This window comes from Electrophorus electricus, chromosome 4 (assembly GCF_041902795.1).
Source record: "Electrophorus electricus isolate QZ-2024a chromosome 4, ASM4190279v1, whole genome shotgun sequence".
Lineage (NCBI taxonomy): Eukaryota > Metazoa > Chordata > Actinopteri > Gymnotiformes > Gymnotidae > Electrophorus > Electrophorus electricus.
This window is the reverse complement of record NC_137500.1, coordinates 2,895,177-2,912,171: the sequence shown is the minus strand read 5'-3', so window position 1 is coordinate 2,912,171 and position 16,995 is coordinate 2,895,177. Positions and strand designations below refer to the sequence as shown.

The 16,995-nt window shown below is 42.6% G+C and overlaps 1 long non-coding RNA gene across 1 annotated transcript; it reads left to right on the top strand.

Annotated features, from left to right (window-relative positions):
- Positions 1-8,736: 8,736 nt before the first annotated feature.
- LOC145657622 (uncharacterized) lies at positions 8,737-10,205 on the top strand. The gene is made up of 2 exons (XR_014123498.1): positions 8,737-9,860; positions 10,016-10,205. It is a non-coding gene; the product is annotated as an uncharacterized LOC145657622 (long non-coding RNA).
- Positions 10,206-16,995: the final 6,790 nt, after the last annotated feature.

The window sequence follows — 16,995 nt, the reverse complement described above, 5'->3', positions numbered from 1 at the left end:
CCTCTTCAGTCTCTATCTAATGGTCTTCAGGGAGCGAAAGCGCTTCCCTGACCTCAACAGAGAGAAGAGCCTATTGTTGGGATGGGTGGGGTCCACAATCCTCCTGGCCTTGGTCTGACACTGCTTGTAGTAGCTGGTCTGCAGGTCAGGATGTTTCGTATGAGTGATGCGCTCTGCTGAATGCACCACCCTTTGGAGTGCTTGTCTGTCCTGCTTGGTGCTGTTCCCAAACCAGACTGTGATGTTCCCCATGAGGATGCTCTCGATAGTGCAGGTGTAGAAATTCCGCAGTACCTTGGATGGCAGTCTGAAGTCTCTTAGGCGTCTGAGGTGGTAAAAACGCTGACGAGCCTTCTTTGCTAGGGAGTTGGTGTGGCAGGACCAGGACCAGGACCAGGACAGGTCCTGTGAGATGTGAACTCCAAGGTATCTGAAACTATCTACTCTCTCCCCCGTGGTTCCATTGATCCTCACAGGTTGGTAGTGCCGCTCCTGCTTCTTGCTGCAATCCACAATCAGCTTCTTTGTCTTGCTGATGTTTAGGAGGAGATTATTTTCCTGGCACCAGTTTTCCAGGTGTTTAATCTCCTCCAGGTAGGCCCTCTCATCGTTGTACGAGATCAGGCCCATGACGACGGTATCGTCAGCAAACTTGACAGTGATGGTGGAGTTGGAAGTGGCTGTGCAGTCGTAGTGAGTAGAGCAGGGAACTTAGGACACAACCCCGAGGAGCTCCAGTGTGGAGGGTGAGGGTGGATGAGACACAGTTGCCCACCCGTACTGATTGTGGTCTGTCTGTTAGGAGATCCAGTCGCACAGGGATGTATGCAGTCCTAGATCCTCCAACTTAGTAGTGAGTAGGGAGTGAATGATAGTGTTAAATGCTGAACTGTAGTCGACAAACAGCATTTTAACATAATTACCCCTCCCTTTATCCAGGTGTGTCAGTTTGGTGTGGAGCAGATGTGCAATTGCATCCTCAGTGGAGCGGTTGCGGCAGTATGCAAACTGCAGTGGGTCCATGGAGGCTGGTAGTGAAGAGGTGATGAAGTCTCTGATTAGCTTTTCATAGCACTTCATCACGATTGATGTGAGGGCAACAGGGCGGTAGTCATTGAGGGTTGAGGTTTCTTTGTGACGGGGATGATGGTGGATCGCTTGAAGCTGGATGGGACAGTACTGAGCGTCAGGGAGAGATTGAACATGTGGGTGAATACTGGGGCTAGCTGGTCTGCGCAGGCTTTGAGGACTCTCCCGCAGATACCATCTGGTCCCGCTGCCTTCCTGGTATTCACTCTTTTGAACACTCTCCTCACGTCACTCTCCATGATGATGAGGGGGCGCTGTTCTATGGTGGGCTCTGCGCATGTGCCATTCGCTGTGCCGATAGCACCATTTGCGTTGTTAGCATTAGCGCTGTTAGCATTAGCACTGCTAGATGTAGCCTCGAAGCAAAGAATGTGTTTAGCTCAATCGCCAGAGACTCATCCGCACTTATTGATCTGGAGGGTGGGCTCCTGTAGTCCGTGATCATCCATAATCCCTGCCACAGGGATCTAGAGCCACTCTGCTGGAACTGTGTCTCTAGTTTCCTCCCGTAGCGCTGCTTCGCCTCTCTCACTGCCTTGCGCACTCCGTATGTCGCAGATTTGTACTCGTCCATGTTCCCGCTTATGATGCCTGCGTTGTAGGCAGCAGCGCAAGAGTTCAGAGCCTCGCAGATGGTTTTGTCCCCCCAGGGCTTCTGGTTGGGAAACTTCTTGTTGGTGGCTCTTGGAATCGTGTAGTCCACCAGTTTCCCAATAAACCCCACTACTGCCTCCGTAAACTTGCTGACATCATCAGTGCTGCGCCAGAACATGTCTTAATCTGTGTCATCCAGAGCGTCCTGCAGAGAGGCCATTGATTGGTCTGTCCAGCGCGCGACCTCCCTCTGAACCGGAGCTTCCTGTTTCAGCCTTTGTTTATATTTTGGTAGGAAGAAGATGGCGGCGTGGTCCGACTTGCCAAACGGTGGATGAGCTAGTGCCTTGTAGTTGTCCTTGTACCGGGTGTGGCAGTGGTCAAGTGTTCTATTTCCCCTGGTGGGGAAGGGCACGTGCTGGTAAAGGTTGGGCACTGCACGCTTGAGGTTAGCGCTGTTGAAATCCCCCACCACGATAAGTGCAGCGTCCCAGTGTTGTGCCTGAAACTGTATGAGAGCCTCATGAAGTTCACACAGTGCAATGTCCGTGTTGGCCTGAGGTGGATTGTACACAGTGTTGATGATCACCAAAGTGAACTCCCAAAGGAAGATAGAAAGGACGAAACTTTTAGGCGGGCAGCTCCAGGTTGGGTGAGCAGGAGCAGGCGAGAGTAACAACATTGGCATTGTTGCACCAGCTGTTGTTTACCATCACACACACTCCACCGCCTCTTGATTTTCCCAAATCTGCCATCCTGTCCATGCGGTGAACCGAGAAGAACTCGGCCGGCTGGATGGCGTGGTTCGGTACCGCTAGGTTCAGCCACGACTCGGTGAAGCATATGAGGTTGCAGTCCCGAATGTCCCTCTGGAACTTTATCCTGGCCCGGAGGTCATCGAGCTTGTTGTCCAGAGACTGGACATTGGCTAGCAGGATGCTAGGTAAGGGAGCTCAGTGTGCCTGAGCCCTCAGCCTGTTCCTGACGCCGGCTTGCTTCCCTCGAGGCCTTTTCTTCGTGATTTGTATTTTATTTTACTTTTGTTTTAGGGAAGTTAATGATTGAATTCCCTTTAGTAGACTTTTTGTTTGTTGTGTTGCCATAAAGTCCCTACTGAAGAAATACTCCTATTAAGAAAGATTATGTTGTCTATATATTTTGGATGTGTTTTGTTCCTGTATGTAACAAGAAAACAAAGAATACATCACTGAAAACACTGTACAGAGTGTGTCTCTATGTTTCTTTTTTATGTTGCACACTTTTATGGTCTTAGATTTTGAGCTCTTGAAAAGGCTTGGTAAAACCCACCCTGAAGCCCACCCAGGGTTGGTAATAGGGTCGTAAAATAAATTGGGGGCTCTTCTGCTTGTTTTGGTCTCTGCGTGTTTCTGCTTGGCTGTTTTATTTTTTTTTTGGTGTGGGGGGTTTTTGCGGTTTCAGTTTTTACCATATTTGATTTAGACGCGTTTACCGCTGCACCTTCATTGGAGGAGTTTGACATTTGCTGCAAGGCAGATTTGCTACTCGTTGCTGATTTTTTTCAGTATTCAAGAAAACCATTTTGCTACAAAGGTTGACATCAAGGCTGATCTGCATATACAGTTGGTGGAAAAATGGGTGTTGCCTGAAAGTGCTTGTGCTGTCTTTAGGAGTGTGGGCAGTGCTGAGGAAGGTCTTTCAGCTGAGGAGGAAGCAGAAGAGGAGGACATGTTGGTGCCCGCCAGTGACACTTATATTAGTCCTTTGACTCCTGTTTCCAACCCTGGCTTGATGATATGCTTGAAGGAGCTTGAATGGAGTTGTAACGCAAGCAGGTTCGTGTCCTGGAAGTCCAGGCTGAAAGAGATAAGGCTGCGGCATTTGGAGCTGGAGGTAAGGTTTGCAGAGAGACCCATGCCTGTACCTTGTTTGTCCACATCCAGTTGGTCAGGTGAATGACTTCTATGTTAGTCCACAGATTAGCCTTGTACCGCAGTTTCAGGAGTCATAAGTTGAGTCCTATTTTGATGCTTTCTAGCCTGTAGCTACCACCTTGAAATGGCCTAGAAGAGTATGGAATCTTCTGCTCCAGTGCACACTAGTTGCTAAGTCTCAGGAGGTTTTCTCTGCATTGCCTGATGATAAAAGCCTAGATTATGATGTGGTCAAGGCATCTGGAAGCGTCTCACCAGAATTTCAGAAACAGCCAACAAGACGTATGTTGAGTTTGCACGGGACATTAGTGGCTTGCTCTATAAATGGTGCAAAGTGAGTAAAGTCACTTCCTTCAAACAGCTTAGAGAACTTGTACTTACACTCCCTTACACTCTATAAATTTACACTCTATAAGCTTGCAGTCGGAACTTGTTATGGGAACAGTTGTTGTTGGGATCTGTTATATGTTGCCTACTTTTGGGGTTTCCTTTATAATGGGAATGGATTGTGCAGGGAAAAGTGTTCTTTATGTCCCTGAAGTAATAAGGCATCCAGATGGTAATACTGTTGTACAGACTATGGAGGATAAAGAGTTACTATCTATTTTTCCAGCATGTGTAGTTACCCATGCTCAGAGTCATAAATTTGAGGATGTTGTGGACATGCATGAGTCAAATTGGTTCCATACAGAGCCTAGAGATGTATCCGTTAAGCCTGATGAGCTTGATGTTGAGCAGTGTACTGAGTCGAGTAGGCCTTTTAAATCACTTGGGGTGTTTGCTAACGTGGATTTCTGTGCCACTAAAGAACAGCTTACTCATGCTCAGCTTAAAGATCCTTCATTACAACATTGCAGAGAGAGCATGGATAGAGTGCACAATGTCGATTCTACAGTACCCACATATCTGTGGGGTGATGGCATATTGAGGTGGACTCCGTCTTCATACTGAGAAAAGAAGAAGTGTAATTGGATTGTTCAAATAGTTGTGTCAGGAGTACCGAGCCTAGGTTTTAACTTGAGCACATAATCACTTGGTAGCAGGTTAATTGGGGGTGAACAAAACATACAAACATATCTTGCAGCATTTCTTTGGGCCAGCATTAAAGTCTGACATAAAAGGCTCTTATAACACCTGTCAGTTCACCGAGCAAACCAATTCTAAAGATACCACCTCCCTTCATCAACCTATACTGTGTTGCCACACCCCCCATGTGTCACACCTGTTTGTAATTGTTTTTCATTTACGTGTGTATATAAACCCCTATGGTTCTGTTGTCTGGTGTTGGTGTTTGATGTTATACTAACTTAATTGCTACGTATTCTTTGTTCTCTGTGGTTTTCTTCAACGTAACTCATCCCTGCATCCTGCTTAGTCTCCTGATGTTACAGAAACACCGTCCGACGAAGGATGCCTGGGAAAGGGAAAAAGAGGAAGGGTAAGAAGGGACATAAATGCCCTCCCACAACCCTCGCAGGGAAGCCCTCCTTATTCTTGGGTGTGCTCCTCACTCCCACAGCAGGGGAGAGTGGCACTGGGGGAGTTGGTGAGTGTGGTCTGGGTCGGGACTCGGTGAAGTCGTACGGGACCCACAGACCTGGGCTACTGGGACTGGTACAATGATGTCCAGTACTCAGAGTTGCACTCTGTAGAGTCCTACTACCCCGTGGAGTGACCCTCCATCATCCTAGCCTCACTTCACACTACCACAACAGGGGAGGAGGCCACTGGACGATTTTGAGGAGGCCCTGAATATGGTCCAGGGTCGAACTTTCCAGATTCTGCTGGGTCCTACAACCCCTACATGGACTATTCTGAGGGCTATGCTGAGTATGGAGAGAGAGGGTACAGCGACGTCACTATGCAGTCTGACTTTTAGTCCGATTATGTGGAGGATCCATCGATGGAGGTAGAGGAAGTCCTCCATGGAGATTCTCTTGCAGACAGTAATGTTCACTGGACGTTCACGGGAACGACGAGCCTCCAGCACGTACTGCACAACGCTCCGCCCAGGAGGTTTCACCTAGGCACAATCTAGCCAGTCCTAGAGGTGACTTCCGAGGAGGAGGAAACTCCCTCTACTAGGGCATACAGTCCCGGGACGCATGCACCTGTACCTAAGCCTCATAGAGGAAAGGGGGAGGCCACACCAGTGCCCACTCCAGCCTCCTGAAATGAGTACGCGGAAGTCACCGCCCCCCAAATCAGCGAGGGGCGATTCCCCCACAGGCGGATAGGACTCCAGCCCCGCCGATGACTGGGGGACAGGCCGGGGCTCCTGCCAGCTTACCTGGACTCTAATAGTCCTTTATGTAGTTTTGTACTCGTCCCTGTCACTGTGTCCATCCCCATCACATTGTCTGTCCCAGTCACTTTGTTCCCCTTTGTGTCTGTGCCTGTGCCTGTCAGTGTATCTGTTGTCATCCTGGTCCCTGTCCTACCCCCCTCTGTGCTGCTTACGCCGGCCCGTGTTGGGTTGCTCAGATCTATGGCTTCGCCATTTGACGTTGAATTTGGGGCTGTAGCCTAATAGGCTGGCGCTCCATTGAGGAGGTTGCTTATTTGCGGTTCGAGAGACAGTTGAAGACAGTTGAATTAATGTTTGGACATATGGTTAGAGGATATGAAAGATAGATCACGGTACAATTGAAAATTAAGAAATAATGTGATGGAATTGCTACATTCCGTTCATTTCAGCCAGGTGACGATTTCTTGGTTTTGTTGCCTCATGTAGGGTCTTCATTACCAATGAGATTTTCAGGGCCATAAATTATCATGAATAAGATCAGTGAGATGGATTATGTGATAGAAACTCCAGACTGAAAACGTAAAACTCTTGTTTGCAATATGAATAGGCTTAAGCAGTATATTCCACGGTCATGTTTAAAACCTGATGTTGTGCCTTCTGCTGTGGCTACGTTGGTACCTGTAAAGGATGAGGATGATGGGTTAGTTCCTTCTGCACCAGTGATGGCTGTGTGCTTGCAACTCCACTATGTTACAGGACTTGGATGGTTATTTATTGCATCTACAGCCAAAAGAGTGTTCTGATGTTAAGTCTTTAACCTTTATGCACCAATGCCCCCTAGCGGGCCAGCCGGCAGGCCCAAACTGGAATACTCAAATAAATTACTTGATAACATTGAATATTCTTAAAGTACAGTACATTGATCAACATAACATTTCTTAGGACTAATACAAGTACGTGCTTCAGATAATTCTGCTTTTGTTACGCAGGATGATTGTTTTCAATATAATGTTATGGCCTTCAGCCATATGCCTATTTTGGTCCTAGATTTTGAACTCTTGAAAAGGTTAGGTAATTGGGTCGTAACAAACACATAAATAAAAATGAGTTTATTGCTATCTTATATGGTTTGAATTGTAAAATCAAATTGAGGAAGAACATTTTGTGAGAGGAACTTCATAGATATATATGATATTCATAGATATTACATTCATGATTGAGATAAAATCATTATAATTGCATGGGGCACTGGTATCAGGCAGACGTGTGGCATGGGGCGATAGTATCACGGAGACGTGTAGTGTACTAATATCAGGGCTGCTGGTCTGATGCTAAGTTTTCACGTGAGCTGATGTAACCACAGTGAAGGAGCCACAGAAATGCTGAATGTTGAACAAAACACAGTGTGTGCAGTACACAGTACACAGTCCAGAGGACTTGGTTTGTAAACACACCGTCTGGGGGCTGAAAGAGACCCTTCCTTATGCTTCAGGCCTTCCTGATATATCACTGGCTGAAAATGTCCTTGATGGCAGGATAATGTGACCCAGTAATGTGCTGTCTCTGACTAACCTGTCTCTACAACCATGGACCATGCTAGTGTTGTTGGTAACGAGTTTGCACGGGAGATTAATGGCTTGTTCGATAAATGGTGCAAATTGAGTAAAGTAACTTCATTCAAACAGCTTAGAGAACTTGTACTTTGAAAGAATTTTAAGAGTGTTTTGCTGGAAAAACTTGTCTTGCATTTAAGTTGCCAATGTTGGGCCCCTGAGCAAGGCCCTTAACCCTCAGTTGCTCAAGTTATACTCAGTCATAATTGTAAGTTGCTTTGGATAAAAGCATCAGCTAAATGCTGTAAATGTAAATGAGCAAAAACTTGTATGTCTCTCTGATGCTGCAGATGAGTGAGTGTTAACTCACTCCAAATAAAAAAATATATAACAATGGGGACAGTTGCTCACATTATTGCTGTTGACCTGCAGGTGAAGAGCATGAGACAGTAGTTACATCCTGTGTGAAGAAAGAGAAAGATAATATTTTGGACACCTGTTTGTGTCTTGTGACAGTTTTGATCTTTGATTCAGTGCTTGGTCTCTTTCTCCCTTACTCTGATTCTGAGCTTGTTTGATCCTTCTAACTTGGCCACTGTTGTAAATTTGTATATATTAACTATCGATCTTTATATTTTATGTATCTATTTATATATATAAATGATAAATTTGTACATAACATATCTATTTGTATCTATATTGTATGTATCTATTTGTATATTGTATGTATATATTTGTATATTTATGTATCTATTTGTGTGCTCTGGTAAGTAGGGAGTGACTGCCGTTGGCTTTGGGTCCTGGGTTAGTTTGTCTGTGTTTTCACTAAGGGAGCTATTGTAGTTTTATGTGTTTATTTTGTCCTGTGCAGCTTTAGTCAGCATCTTTGTTTTCTAGTGTGGGTTTGTTTGTTGTTTTGTCCTGTGTACCTGCTGCTGTAACACCAGTCTTACACTTTGAACTGTGTCTATTAGATGTTGGATATTTGTTTGTATAATACACTGGCAGACCTTGAACTACGATGGTCTTCTCTGAGGTTTCTTTAACTTACATTCTTAACACAAAACTCTTGTTACAGCCTTAAGCCTAGACGAGGTCGTAATGCTGAAGTAGAGAAATTTACATTTACAGCATTTAGCTGAAGCTTTTTATCCAAAACAACATATAATTATGACTGAACACAACTAGAGCAATTGCTCAGAAGCATTAATTTATATGATTGCTTATTCATTAATTTCTTTATTTGCTAAATACATTTTTATTCATTATCTAAATTACATGTAGTTGAGAACATAATTTGGATCCAATCTTCATACTGTTTTATTGGTAATTATTTCCGTTTCCTGTGTACATAATGTTCAGATATAAAATGAAGAACTGAAACTAGTCTCTAATGTCAATACCAGTCAGAGTGAGAGAGAGCGAGAGCAGTGGGGTGAAACAGATTTGTGTTTACAGCCCTGAGAAACCTGCTCCTTCCCAGAAGCAACACTTTTTGCAGATGTTCAACATTCATTAACCAAACTTATTCAAGCACAACACAATCCAGTACAACACACTCCAGTACAAAGAATCTTACAGTGCAGATAATGAATATTAAAATGATACAAGAACAGTTCAAAATGAAGCTTATTTGCAGTGATAACAAAACCCAAGAATCAAAACCAGCTGAGTGTTGAATTAAGAAAAAAAGAGCATTCTTCAGACTGTAGACTCCATTGTACAGGGCTGTACACTGGTCAGAACACGCTCCTTCACATCTTAGGCATCCACTGTACAACTCACCAGCGCCCCTTGTGGAAAGTATGTAGACAGCAGGCAAAACAGAGATTTGTACAGAGAAGCGATTGAGAGCACTACACCACACGCACGTTTGGAAATACTTACATAAAATATACTAGATACTTCTGATTTATCATTCTCTCTTAATCTGTTCTTCAATTCCAGTTACCCAATAATCAGCACGCTGTACCATAGTGTTCTGACATTGTTGATAGTAAACATCTATATATTGCATTATATTATAAAGTTTATAGTTATCAAGTATGGTTGGTTCTGTTAAATATGGTTATTGTATTCAGTGGAGTCATTACTTCAGACAGAGAGGCCACAGAGAGTATTTGATAGATGTGTATTAATACAAAGAGGCCACAGAGAGTATTTGGTAGACATGTGTTAATATAGAGAGGTCACAGAGAGTGTTTGGTAGATGTGTATTAAAACAAAGAGGTCACAGAGAGTATTTGGTAGATGTGTATTGTCACAGAGAGTATTTGGTAGACGTGTATTAAAACAGAGAGGTCACTTTGCATGTGCAGCACCTGCTTCAGTGCTCTGGGAGTGTTTATAGTCCTGTGAGTTTAACACTTCATGACTGAGAGCTGCCTGCCCCAGCAACTTCACCCACAGCAACCATGACTTTGATCCCCATCTTCATCTGCACACTGCTCCTCTGGACTCAAGGTAACTCACTGCTTTACCTCTGTGGTGAACTATCCATGTGACACACGTCTACTACTCTTATTTAAAATGCACTATTCACAGATTTAGAGTAACTAAACAAAAGTATCTGTACAGGCAAATGTTACCTTTTTATGATTTTATTATTTCTTACCCAGGATCCAGAGGTCAGGTAACAGTGACTCAAGATTCAGTGAAATCTGCTCTTCCAGGAGACACAGTCACCATCAGCTGTAGGACCAACCCTGCAGTGCACCGCTGGAGTGATGGAGATGAAGGGATATTCTGGTACCTGCAGAAACCTGGAGAAGCTCCTAAACTCCTGATTAGATATGTGAAAACATTACAGTCAGGAACTCCAGCTCGTTTCAGTGGTAGTGGATCTGGATCTGACTTCACTCTGACCATCAGAGGAGTCCAGACTGAAGATGCAGGAGATTACTACTGTCAGAGTTACCATAGTGGTGATGTGTTCACACAGTGTTAGAGAGTCGTACAAAAACCTCCCTCAGTCAGACTGCACAGAGGCTGCACTGCTGCAGCTGGGACCTACTGCAGGTGTGGAGGGGGAGGATGTGATACAGAACAATGACACACTCTGTGCAGGAGAGATGCCCCATCACACTCACTCACTACTGAACAACACACATCTATAGAAAATCATTCTTCTAGGAACCACAACACACTCACGCACAAGTAACCAAAAAAATCTATAATGAATCACAAAGACACAATACAGACAACACTGTTGCACTTCTGTTAGAGGAGAGTTTTGTAGATATATATGTCCTTCTACTCCTGCTGTCTATGAGTTAGAAATGGAAGGTGTGAACATTAGTATGATCCATCAAGAAGAAACCCACCATTAAACACAATGCTAATGTTGCTGTTGACAATGATAACAGCTCAGACTGAGCTGCATTACCAGAAACATGGAGAAGCTCCTAAACTTCTCCTGTCTCTCTTTTCTTTGATCAGATGATCTCTCTGTTTCTGCTGGAGCAGGTGAAGACAAAACACTACAGTTATTACAATAACAACAACACATGGAATTTATCTAGTGCTTATCAAGAGCCCACAGAGGCACATTTACACACACCCAGTGCATGGAGCACCAGAAACCAGTCACAGCACTGCAGTACTGAGACCTTTGGTCTCTTGGGGCAGGTAGTTATTAGTGGAGAGAAATCTCTTATAGTAGCATGAAATACTTCTACCAGCAAGTACATTTCCTGTTAATTATAAATCTTTTTTACCAACAAGCAAAGGTCTAAAAGTAAAGCTTTTTAGGGGGTAAAGACATGAGAAATGCCACCAGACGAAAAACCTTTCAGTAAAGTTTTCTCTCTCACACACAAACACTAATTTTGTTTTGGTGTGAAGGACATGCCTGTGTCATTAATGCACTGTGTGACTCTTCCTCAAATCATATAAAACATACCAAACATTAAACAGTTCTTTACTGTTACATTTATTATGTTTAGCTTGAAGCTTTATTTTATCCAAACAGATAACAGAGGCCTGGAGCATAGATTTTCTATCATAAAGCCCATTGTAAAAATATGTCGACTGTGGGTTTTCAATAAAAAGTAGGTTGTTTTTTATATGAAACCTGTAATTTTTTTGCAATAAAAAATACATTTATTACCTCCTAACAGACCCATGACAATCTTTTATTAAAAAAACCCAGCTTGTGCTAAAATGTGATATGCAGTTAGTTTCTGGCATAAATTTAGAAAAAGGTAATACTATTATGGTATATGGAGGGGGCAAAATATGTTTTAGCACCCACTTCATGATGTTAAAAAATACACTGACTTACACCTTACAGTTTCTAGTGAATGAAACTTATGTTGAGTCATCTTATTTCCTGGTTCCTTAACAAACTTTACCAAGAGTGGTCAAATGGCAACATTATCAAAGTTTAAACCTATAACTCATTACACACACGGACTTCTGCAGTACAGACAATTAGCACTTTAAAGGCATTTCTTGTTATGTGCAATGTTGGCAAAGAATCTTCAATTAAGAAACTATAATGTTGTTTGTTCACATTTTTTATTTCATTTTGACCAATAAACAGAGGAACATTTGAGTAATAAACACAGTTGAACTAAAAGACAGCACATTAATGAGTGAGAGGAGAACACTTCAGTACACATGTGGGAGATTCACTACTCAGCACACTGCTCTCTACTCAGTGTCTGTGTGACAGGAGACTGGGAGTCCTTGGTGGCCTCACAGGTCACTGTCTTCTTCAGCCACTCCTCCTTCTGGAGGGTCAGGATGCTGCTCCAGCTGTAGAGGCCGTCCTTCTGCAGAAGCCCGGAGCTCTGGCTCACCCCCGAGCTCCAGCTGCTACCAGCCACCTTCCAGCTCAGCTTCCAGTCTGAGGGGAAGCCCTTGTTGGCCAGACACACGAGTGTGATCTTCTCCTGCTGCAGCTGTACACTGGAGGGGGGCAGGACCGTGAGGGTGGGCGGGGCATCACCCAGGAGACACAACACGGTCTACAGCTCAGACAGGCAGGAACCGTTAGCAGGAAAATCAGTTGTGTTTCACTTCCTCTTCAGTGAGGAACAGAAGTCAGAAACGTATTAGATCAACCTTTTTTTTTTTTCAATATTATTTTCCCTGGACATTAGAACCCCAATATATTCAATTAATGAAACATTTAAATAAATATAATGTATAGTCATACATAGATTAAAATGGAAGTATATTTAACAGACGGTGGTTCATCAGTATGCGAGTATTACGGTTAAAGTGCTTTGCATTGACAACCTCCACTCAGGGACAAACACTTATACTAATGAAAATTAACCCAGTAGGCAGAATAAAGGTTTGCTGGCGGATATTGCTGAAACATTTATGCTTTTACCAAAAAACGCTAATAATGTGGGTCGATTTACACTAAAAGCTGTAATAACACTGCAACGGTTAGGATAAATGCGCTAATAAAATCACCTTTAATGCGCTTTAATAAAGAGACCTTTATTACAAACAATACCTACTTAAAACTGTGATTTACTGGGAATAAAAAGTGAAGTTCTTCTTACGTCCAGTGTCCTCCACACTAACTTCGTTTAAGGTCCGTACATAAACCTGCTCTAAACACACTGCCGTCTCCTCTCTTTACAGCGCCGTAGTTTAGCTTCAGAGTTAGTGAACGATACAACCCCAAAGACGCTTGTTTTTCTTTTCTTTTTGTGTAGTGAAAGAAGTTATCAAAGATACTATATACATACAATATACAATTAGAAATAAAGATAAATAAAGATAGAAAAATAAAGACAGTAACTACATTAATTTTGAATAAAGAGTGCAAGTTACTTAAATCCAAATGAGAGTTTTGTGCCGCTAAAAGTGTGCGTGTGTGTATGAACCTGTTTCGCAGAACTGAATTCGGTGATCCCTTTAAACTATTTCAGACTTATATCGTTAATGTTTATGCGTTAGATACATGTAGACTTTGTAGAATCATAGCAATTGATTATAAGAATTGTGTTTTTAGATATATTTATGTACACTAAAAACAATGTTTAATGCAACATCCAAATCAAGATAATTTATCTAATGACATAAATAAATGTGTTCTAGATGTATAATTTAGGAATTTGAGTATTTGTAACAACGTTTTGATCCTGCAGTATGTGAGTATTACAGTAAAAGTGAACTGCACCGATAAAGCTGCAGTCAGGTACCGATATTTCTGACTTTTAAAATAAACCCAGCATGCAGATGAAGTCTTGTTGAGAGATATTCCTGATACATGTATGTTTTTACTACTGAAGGACACTTAAGAAACTCTCCATCGGTATAAATTAAAAGGTCTATAAGGACATATCAATGGTTATGATATAGGAAGATACTTAACAAAGTCACAATTAGTCTATAAAAGAGTACGGGTAGTTAACAAAAGCACCGTGCGTTCTGATGCAACGTTACCTAATGTGGATTAATAGTGTCACCTAATGTGGATTAAAAGTTAAAGTCTACTTATGTCTAACTGACATGTTTTGTTCCGCCACCGAAAGTCAACCACAGTGCTACAATCTCATTTCCAGGTATAAAAGGGTCCTGAAGACACTATTAGGAAGCTTTATGCCCAACCTTGTGTTTTCATTTGTGTGTTTGTTATTTGCTGTTTTGATTGTTCTGTGCTCTGACCCTGTTAGTCTACTTCCACAGTGAGATTCGCTTTGGCCTTCTGCTTGTTCTGTTGCCCTTATATCTAGTGTATATAGTGTATACAGTGTCTATATTTTAGTTTGTATAGTCTGTATTCACTTGTGTCACTTCACACCAGGTGTAGGGTGGGGTGCTGTTTGTTCTGCAGTTTTGGGTTTGTCTCTGTTTTGTGTCTGGTGAGGGAGATAAGAAAGTGTGTATGTGTTTTGGTTTTCTCATTTTGTTTCATTAGGTTTTGTAGCCCCACTTATGGTCAGTGTCACAAAGGTCCACCCTCCTCACGTCCCTGATGTCATGGTTTCCCTGTCTTCCTGCACTCCCTTGTTCCAAGCCTTAGTTTCATTTTCTCCACCCCCGTCTGTTCCTCTATTCCACTCCTTGTTTTAGTTTCCACTCTTCCCATGTTCACCTGTATCTGTTTAGTGTCTGCTTGTCTTGCTTATCTAAGCCCTGTAGTTTTGTCTTCTGGTTGTTTGTTATGGTGGTAAGTTATGTCTCTCTGTCAGGTTTGCCTTATGCCTGTTTTACTGTTGCCGTCATTGCTTTTCTGTGTATTCCAACCATGTGTTATTACCCTCAGCAGCCCTTAGCCTGTTTGTTTTACCCTTCGTGTCATGTTTCCTACATTTAATAAACCACCTCCTGCAATTGCATTCTACCTCTGCCTGTTCCTGTCGGAAGCATTAGTCAGTTTCATTATTCTTGTTTGGTGATTTACCATTTTCAGTGTTGACCCATCTGAAGTCTTTCTTGTGTGATTTGTGCCTATTGTATTACACTATTATATAATTGATCATAATACAACAGTCACTGTTTCGTCCCTGATTTGTTCCATTTTGTTTACTCACATATCCATAATTCATACTCACTTTCACTTGCCAATTAACCCCAATTCATCATTTACTAATTTCTGTCACAGACCCTACCTGGACTGGGTCATAACAGAAATTAGGGGCTCATCCATTTTTGGTTGTGTGCATTTGTTGGGCATTTTTTTTTTCCCTGGGGAGTGTGAGATTGTTGCTAGCTGTTGGGTTAGGATGGTTCCTTTCAGAATAGTGGATTTCTCACTCTGCCCTACTATGGAGGTATTTGATAGGTGTTGTAAAGACGGTCTTCATGCTACAGCAGATTTCTTTGACATAATGATACATTGGCCTCAAGGTAGACATGAAGGCCATTTTGTAGGAAGTCTTGGTATTGGAGAATATCCTCCCATAAAGAAACAAGGTCCCTGGGGTTCCGCCTAAACCTCTTGGGTTAATCCCAGAGGCCTACCAGCAGAACTTCAGGCAACTAGACAAACACCCCTCTAAACTTATGTAGAATTTGTATGGGAAATCTGTGTAATTTGATAAATGGTGTGCTGCCTGTCAGTCAGAGCTTTCATGAGCTAAAGGAACTCATGTTAGAAGAATTCAAAATCTACTCTCCCACACAGGTAGTGGTGTGTTTAAATAAGCAGAAGTATCGACTCTCTCAGACAGCTTTTGCTGCCAATGAATTCATGTTAATACACAAAACTTTGCTTCTCTGCCTGTGCCAAAAAGAGAAACCCATCCTTGCAAGACTGTCCCATTACCCCACAGAAAAAGTGAAGTCCCTGAGAAACGGGCGTGTTTTTACTTTCACAAAAGAGGGCACTTGATAGCTGCTTGTCCAGCTTTGATGCGTACAAAGACATGAAAGGTAACTGCGGTCGGTCAGTTTTGTCGGTCCATTTTTGTTTATTGATTGTGTTAAATTCATCCTATTCATCATTTAATAATTTCTGTCACTGCTCCTATCTAGACTGGGTTGTAACATCTGTTTCAGCAACATGGAACTCAATGTGTGTCAGAGCCCTGGACAGCTCCCAGAACAGAGCTAATGAGACCCAGGTGAAGCTCATCAGAAAGACACTCCTGAACTCACCCAATCCACTGATCTCCAATCAGCCCAGAGCCAGATGAAGAGCCAGCTGTGCTGAGGGAGGAACTGCTGTTGTCTCACACATTGCTCATCTTCTTCTCAGAGGCAGAGAGCCAGTGATCCCCAAAAGTCGAGTGAACATGCAGATTTACAAAACACATCAGATTCTTACCCACACCTGGCCAAATAGAAAGAATTTTCCTGATATATACTTCTGTGTTTCCTGTTTGTCCTACAATGTATTGAACAGAAATAGCACAGGTCACATTGCACAACAGAAACCAACAGAAATAAACAATAAATACCTTATTACAACAGCCTGCTGATCATGGAATTAAAACAAAGGTAAGCTTCTCTCCTTGCACTGGCTGGCTTATCATTCATGTTGCGTTCATTTTGTAATAAACTGCGGTTGGATTCTCACAGTGACTCTGGGTCAGTGTTGTTATAGAGATGTAACCTGCTATGGGTAGAGAAGATCTCACCATGGAAGAGCAGGTGAGTAGCAGCCTGTGTAGAGTAGAGAGGCTCACTGTCTACTATGGACAGTCTTATAAAAAGAAAAAATGGCATTTTCCTTCACAAAGTTGAATAAGGAGAGTTTGATACATGGAACTGACATACTGTGAACCTCAAACACTATTTACTCCTCTTTCAAATACAAATACCACATAAGCCAAACAAGGCAGTAAAATGAGCCAGTTCCAAAATCCTAGAATATTACACAACAGTCTTGACTCATTGATATTCATGCTCCTAAAAGTTGCATATGTCACATTCTAGCCGAGGTGACATTACCATCGACCTGCACAGTTAAAGCTTCAGCAGTTCTGCAGGTGTTGTGAAGAACAAAACAATGACAACAGACCAACAATGAAAATGGCAGATTACATACAGAAATGTACCATTCCAGGCTGTGAAGATGATGTCACACCCTTCCCAAGGAACCACACTGTTAATGGGCTTTGTTATTTTCATATTTAACAGGATTCCAGACAACTTTAATTCATATAAGCTAGTTTACTCTGCAGATTTG